Below are 8,149 nucleotides of genomic sequence, written 5' to 3'. Positions count from 1 at the left end.
CCATTCGCTCCATCAAAGCCGCCCTCCCCGCCGCGCCGATACGTCGGCACCGCGGTTCGTCGAGGGGACACACGGCGACTTCTCGCTCCCACAGTACGCTCTCGTAGACTGCCGTCCTCTATCCGCGCCACCACCTCTGGCTACGTTCTTGTGGAGGCGCACTGTGGTTAGCACCTCCACCGCTGGCGACGTTCATGTGGAGATGCACGTCGGTCAGCTTCTCCCACGGTACGCACATTCTAGACTAAGGCCCCGTTCATGTCGGTGTAGCGCTGAATGTTAGCTGATAGACGATGTTAATCTCACTGTTTGCCAAAGTAGTTTACTGTCAATATGCTCTCCTTAAGAAGCTTCCTTGCCCTGTTCTGCACTCAATCTGCTTAGCTGAGATGGCATGCCAAGGCCGATTAGTTGCTAAAATATCCTGCCATATATTTATTGTGACGTAGATTGTCATGGTCTAGTAGCCAATCTGTTAGGTGAAATAGCTCTACACTGTTTTATACTCGATCTTTGTTGCTGCGATGGCCTTCGATAGTTCGAAGGCTGTGTGCTCGGCCTCATGGACTGTTGAAACAGCCTGCCATAATTTAGCACTCAAATCTGTTTGCTGAATTAGCTTTACATATATTTTTTTACTTAGATCTGCTCGTCCAAATATCTTGCCATAGCTTTAGACATCGACCTAGGTATTTTTTTCCTGGACTTCATAAAAAAGCATATATGTTTTTCCTGTAATATCTAGTAGAAGAACTAATTTGTATGTCTAACAGATGGACAGGACTTGGATAACTTCTGCTCGAAGATTCTCCGCTGCATATGTCGAGGGGGTAAGACTTCATGAACTTTATCAGAGGTGAGTACGGTGGTCCGAATCAGATGTTCTCTGCCCGTGTAGCAGTTGTATGAATTCAGTTACAAGACCCCAGTCAACTGTGCAAAATCATCTACACTTCTATGGGATGTCGGTCACATATACTAGGTGGGTTCATCATGGTGAAGCTGTGAACATCAATGTTATTGACTACGTGGAAGCAGCAGATCACCATCTTGATCTGCCTGATGCTCAGGTGGAAGAGGAGGAGGAGGTGGAGGTGGCGGAGCTAGTGAGTTTGACCAACATTGAAACAATGCTACGAAATGCTCGTGCATTCCGTGAACTTTCACCTGCAGAAGAAAAACGATGGGCCCGCATGTTGGAACAATGCAACGTTGCTGTCACCCCAGGAAATAAGTTGTCAGTATTCTCAGCTATGGTCACCTTTCTTTAGGTGAAGACATCTGAGCGGATGACCAACAAATCATTCGATGCGATGTTGGCTGCTTTCCGCAAATCTTTCCCAGATGCGTCTGAGCTGCCACACACCTACAGTAAAATTAAGAATTTCCTTCGTGAAGTTGGAATTGGATATGATATGATCCATGTTTGTAAGAATAATTATGTTCTATTCCGGAAGGATTATGCCAACTTAAGTGAATGCCCAAAATGCAAATCATCAAGATGGAAAGATGGCGATGCTGTGAAGAGGGTTCCTCATAATATTCTGAGACATTTTCCAATTACACCAAGATTGCAGAGGTTGTTTCATGATGCTGAAACAAGAGAGGATGTACTGTGGCATTCTAGGAACCAGGAGTACAGAGATCAGAATGTAATGAGCCATCCATCTCATGGTAGTGAGTGGAAAAGCTTCAATGATAAACACAAAGAGTTTGCTGCTGACCCGAGAAACATTAGACTTGGCTTAGCTTCAGATGGATTTAACCCATTTGGCCACCAGAGCGCCACATATAGCATGTGGCCAGTGCTTGTTATCCCTTACAACATGCCTCCAAATGTCTGCACCAAAGAATCAAACTACATGATGGCCTTGCTCATCCCAGGTCCAAAAAGTCCTAGAAAGGATTTTGATTTGTTCATGGAGCCTCTTGTGGAGGAACTTCAACAACTATGGAAGGGTGTTCTCACTCAAGACCTATATAGCAGCCCACCAGCTGATTTCTTTCTGCGTGCTGTTGTAATTTGGTGCATCCATGATTATCCGGCTTTGGGCACTATGTCAGGGCAAACGACACATGTTACAATGCATGTGTTCGCAGTGACAGGAATCTGCTATCATACGCAATACTTAGCAAGATCTGTTACATTGGACACCGTCGTTTCCTTGCCAAGGACAAGCCGCATCCTAGAAAATACCGAAGACATGTGTTCAATGCAAAGCATGAAAACTTTGATGCGCCAAAGAGGGTCACCGTCGATGAGTTGCAAGTGGAACTAGAGAAGGTCAGTCATATTACACCAGGAAACCATCCTGCTAATGGTAGCGGGAAAAGGAAGCATGGCACGGTAGAAGAGAAATTATTGTTTACCCGCAGGTCCACTTTGTGGGACTTGGAGTATTGGAAAGATTTGGATCTGCGGCATAATCTTGATGTGATGCACATCAAGAAAAATATATGTGACAGCATTATCGGCACACTTCTTAACATTGAAGGCAAGACGAAAGATACCTTTAAATCTAGATTGATTTGACACACCTGGGTATCAGAAAGGATTTGCAGGTGCAAGATGAAGGTAAACCACGGGATATGGCACCAGCTGTGTACGTCTTGGACAAGGTAAAAAGAAAAGAATTCTGCGAGGTCCTGTCACGTGTGAGATTCCCACATGGATTTGCTTCCAACCCTGAAAGGAGAGTCAGTGAAGATGGAAACAAGGTACAAGGGTTGAAAACTCATGACTGCCATGTCCTACTTCAAAGGGTTTTACCTATTATCCTTAGAGGATTGGGCCGCCCTGACTTATACAGAGCAGTTGTAGAGTTGGGACAATTCTTCAGGGAACTCTGTAGTAGAAATATCAGGATAGATGCTTTGGAGCGTCTTAGAGACAAGATACCAACTATCCTATGCGACCTTGCGAAGATATATCCTCCAGCCTTCTTTGATGTGATGGTGCATTTGGCTATTCATCTACCTGATGAGGCACTACTTAGAGGTCCATTACAGTATGGCTAGATGTACCCTATTGAAAGGCGGCTAGGCACTTTCGAGGGCTATGTTAGGAATGGAGATAGACCCGAGGGTTCCATTGCAGAGGCCTACATTGCTACAGAAACGTTGACATTCTGCTCAAAATACATTGAAACAGTTGATCAGCTTAGCAAAGAGGTGGGTGAAGACAATCCCAGGCTCAATGTTTTCGATTATTCTATTCGAGTTACAGGGAAGAGTCGACAAGAGGATAAACCTAAAGATTTGGACAAAATGGTTTGGTAGGTGTTGAATAACTGTCCTGAGATACTACCTTATATCAAGTAAGTGCAGTACTGCAGCTTATACATCGTAATCTACTAAACTTGCGGCACATTCTTATATATTTAGATGTTTGACGCGATCACTATGTTGTGCAACATCTACAAAGAGGAATTACTACCGCAAAATCCAAGAAACAATGACAAACTGGTTATGGCAGGATTTGCGAAATGGTTCAAGAACCATGTAAGCTTTTGAAGTGCACTATCAGTTTTTTTAATATATTGAGTACATAAGATGATCAGCTTGTCCATTTTCTAACCATAGGTTAAGAAGATGCGGGAGGATGGGCAGGAAGTTGATGATGCCCTTTACTCACTAGCAATGGGTCCTGGTCCTTGGGTAAGACATTATGAATCTTGCATTGTTGGAGATGTGCGCTACAACACCCTTGCACGAGACGAAGGCAGGAAGACACAAAACAGTGCCATAATGAGCACGAATACATATGACAAAGAGACAACTGAAATGTATGCTAACATAACAGACATTGTTCAATTGCAGTATATCTCCAGTTTCGAGGATCATCGGTGTGTGGTTCTGTTGTGCTGTCGTTGGTACAACCTGTTTTCTAGGATCGCAAAACCCAGAGCTGATGATAATTTCAAATCCATCAGTGTCAAGGCGGCATACCAAACCAACGAGCCTTTTATTTTGGCAAATCAAGCAACACAGATATTTTTCTGGGAAGACACATTTGCACGTAGCGATGATTGGAGAATATTTCAAAGGTTTGAGCAGAGGAATTCGTTTAATGAAGTTGCACAACAAGATTATGCTTACACTGCTCCTGATGTACAAGATAACACAGATGTTCCTAATATCTTTGAGAACCATCACGTTAATGACGCCGGTGAAAAGATTGCCTGTCGTGCTGTGGACATACAAGAGTTGATCAAGAAGATGCCAATGTTCGAGGATGTTGAGGACGAAGAAGAAGATGACACCATGGGGAATTACGATTCAGACTGATACACATGGGGAAGATGTTGACGCTGCTGCTGCGGATGATGATTACATTGCTTTTGTCGTATTTGCCTATCAGAAGACGTTTTTTATCTACTATGTGAAATTGTGTTTCCTATGACAACTGAAACCTGATGAACATGTTGTTTAGTATTTTGCTGTGAGAACATCACTTGTTATGTATGCTGATTTGTGTTCGGTGATTGTATTTCAACTAAAACATGATGACATTTTTGTTTAGTTGTACTCATATTTGGGTGTGAAACTTGAATTTGATGACATAGTTTGCTGTTGGACTGCAATTTGCTTGACGTCTTCGAATGAGAACAATGCTGACCCGACAGGGCCTCTGCTACCTATTTATTTATATGAGCAAAAGGGATACCCCCTGATTTCTATTAATAGAAATCATTAGATGTTCACAACACTATGCCCAGCCTGCTACACAGGTTTCATTCATTACTAGTTTCAGCAAAGTGCTCATGTCATAGCCACTGAATACATCACGAGTGCTACATACACTGCAAATAAAGAGACAATCATCCTACAGAGCACATTGATTTTCCCCATTATATTCACAAGCTCTTTCATATCCTCATTGCTGTCAAGGCCATTCAACATCTGTTTCTTGGCCATGATCAGAGGAACTGCATCTTTAACCTTCTGCTCTGCATCTTCCTCTTCTATCGTTCCTTCAGTTACTTGTCCAACACCCCAACCTGCAGGTATTGGGATTCCTCGACTAACCAAGTAATCAACGTAGTTGCATTCCCCCACATCAGCAACTTCCCAGAAATACAAATCACACGAATCTTCCCTTTTCTGCACGAATCAAATTGGAAGATCATCAACCAAACTATTAAAAAAATCAGCAACTGAAAGCAGCAGAACAACACTTAAACATATTATTACCCCATGATTCGGGCATTTGTAGAAGACTCGGCCAGGGTTGCGGATTGTGGTTGAGACGCGACGGATGACTCTGCATGATTTCCAGCAGTGGCACCACACCAACGGCAGCGGGTTGCGATGAGCAATCGGCTGCGGTGCGCGTGTCGGCGGGGGTGTGATGAGACCCACAGGCGATGGTACGGGTGGCGACTTGGTGCATATCTGGTTGTTGCCTGCTGAAGAGCAGGTGGACGAGCAGCTAGCGGACATGGTTGCTGCGGCCAGAGTGTCGGTGTACTAAAGTAGGGGTACCTTAGTATCCCGAACTTGTGCACGGGCAGTCGCAGCGTCCTGCGGCAAGGCTTGCCGGGCGTCCGCCAAGATCCTTCGCTATTCCTATTACTGCCATTCAAGAACAAAGTGCTTAACTGAGAAGACAGAGCCCCGGCAAGAGGAGCTTGCCGGGAAGGACAAGACCCCGGCAAGAGGAGCTTGCCGGGAAGGCCAACCAGGACATTTCAAGAGACTTGCCGCGACGCACCGCGCGTCCCGGCAAGACCCGGCAAGCGGCAAGCTTGCGGGTGCGACAAGACTGCGACCGCGGCAAGGTGCTTGCCGCGGCGAAGCCACCACTCTGCGCCCACGCTCCAGCGCATCCGACGACGTGTCGCCCCAAGACCATCCCAGGAGCACGTGGCGGAGCGCTGTGTAGCCAAGCGGTGCGAGGTGGCAAGTGGAGATGACGAGGAGGCCATCGTGGCGATCGGTGGCACCTCTAACGGTCGTTTCTTACACTGTTTGGGCGACCGGACGGGCATTAAATGCCTTTGTCCCCTGCCGTCAGAGTTAGGTAGGGGGCACTATGGATAGCGGTTGTACCAACCCCTCTTTTTACTTTTTTTACCCCTCTCTCTATGTTGCCACCTGGCGGTGGCCCCTTTAGCCTATAAAAAGGAGGCCCATGCGCACGTAGAAGGGGTTCGACTCATTCGAAACTACAACACACCTACACCCTTGAGCAAGAACAGAATATAGACACAAAGCAGCAGTAGGAGTTTTATCTCTCCGGAGAGCTCCGAAGCTGGGTAAAATCCCTCGCGTGCTTCGCCTCGATCTGCTCTTCGTGCGCTCTCCGCTCCCTTGCCGGACCGAAAAGGGGCCCTGCCCCATAGGTGCTCGTTTCCCACGACACAGAGCTTTTGATGCTAGGCAGAGTAAGTAGAGAAGAGGAGAAGCGAACGTTGGATATGTCAGTTTCATTACTTGCAGAGTAGCATAGCACCATATATAGTCATAGTCTAGGTTTGGATTCGAACCAGCCACAGGAGCACGTTTTTCTTTTTTCTAAAACTCGGCAACGTCTCTTTACTGGTACACTAGCTTGTTCTATACAACTTCCCAAGTCTTTGATTTTCTTTCCCTTTTTTGCGAGGAAGGAAGGAGGACAAAATTGAGAGTTCCTCGGACTCGACCCCAAGACCTCTCGGTTCAAAACCAAGGGTGCTAGTCACTTATGTGGCGAACATTCCCTGTGAGGAGGACGGCAGACGAACGCATTTCCCTTGCAGTTTTCTTCCTATATATAAAAAAGTATGCTACTTGGTGTCCGCTTAGTCAAAAAACGATTGTGCCAACCTTGACCGTTCGATTGACATTCAACGTCTGTCACGTTTCTTCAGTCTCTTCTTCCTCGAGCCGCCAAAGCCAAACCAACGCCGGCGGGACCGCCTACTCCCGCCTCCCACGGCTGGCTGTGATCTTCCCCGGCTCCTGTTCGTTCCTGTCCGAGGCCTCACCATCGTCCTCCGCGCTCGCCGCGGCACCGCCCTCCGGTGTTGTCAACATGGTCAACAACCGAGAGGAATAAGGAGATGACTATACATGGTGAGGATGACAGTAGGGACCCAGCAGCGCGCGCAGTAATTTTGTTTTTTCGGGACGGAGAAGGGTATCAACTGGGTTGTGCGGGACCCGTGGCCCATCTAGCCCAGGCTTTTATTTCATATGTTTAGCACATGACCAGCCCAGTTTGTTTTTTTCCTTTCTGAAAAATGGCTAGCCAGATTTTTTTTTTTTGCAGAATAACCAACATAGGCCTACTTGCTTTTCTACGCCATGTTGGGCCAGAAATCTTTCAAGACAAGGAGGGATGCATTTTGCCCAGAAAAAGGGCTATAAGTAATACGAAATTGGCTATAAGTAATAAGAAATGGGCTATAAGTAATAAGAAATGGGCTATAAGTAATAATAAATGGGCTATAAAATGAAAAAAATACAGCAAACAAACAATTAGTTCCCAAATACTGTTTTCTTTTGGATTTTGATATTTTAAATTTCATTGTTTTTGTGCGGGTAAAATTTCATTGAATTTAAATTAAGGTATTTAGATTTAAAATTAATTTGAATCCGGCTAGAATTTTTGGGCTGTATGCTGGGACAGATTTGGAGGCTGACTTGTGGGTATACTAGGTTGACGTGTACTTTGGCTTTGTCAACTTAGTCCACAAACGATTCTAGCAGCAGTGGCCGTTGGATGTTAATCCAACGGCCGTGCTGCTTCTTCAATATCTGATCTTCTTGCTCCAGCCGCCCAAACCAGCTCCGGTGGGACTGCTTGCTCCCGCCTCCCGTGGCCGGCTGTGCTGCCGCACAGGCCGCACCGCCCCACCCTACTTCATTGCTGGCCAGGCCATTCCTCTACTCACCCACACCTCCTGTTATTTTTCGGCGATGGCAGCCGGACCAGTAAACCCTCGTACTCCCCACCGCATGGGCAACCATTGTCGAGTCGTCCCCGGCTCCGTGTCATTCCCTTCCTAGGCCTCGCCGTCGTCCACCGCCATGGTGCTCTTGGCGCGGCCTGGTCAACGTGGTCAACGAACGACATCCATCGGCAGTGGACTGTACGCGCAAAATAATGATTCCTCCACCTGACTAAGGATGGCAATGGGTCGGGTTTGGATCAGGTTGAACAATA

Source organism: Triticum dicoccoides, chromosome 3B, assembly GCF_002162155.2.
Source record: "Triticum dicoccoides isolate Atlit2015 ecotype Zavitan chromosome 3B, WEW_v2.0, whole genome shotgun sequence".
Classification (NCBI taxonomy): Eukaryota; Viridiplantae; Streptophyta; class Magnoliopsida; order Poales; family Poaceae; genus Triticum; species Triticum dicoccoides.
Note: the sequence above shows the minus strand (reverse complement) of the source record.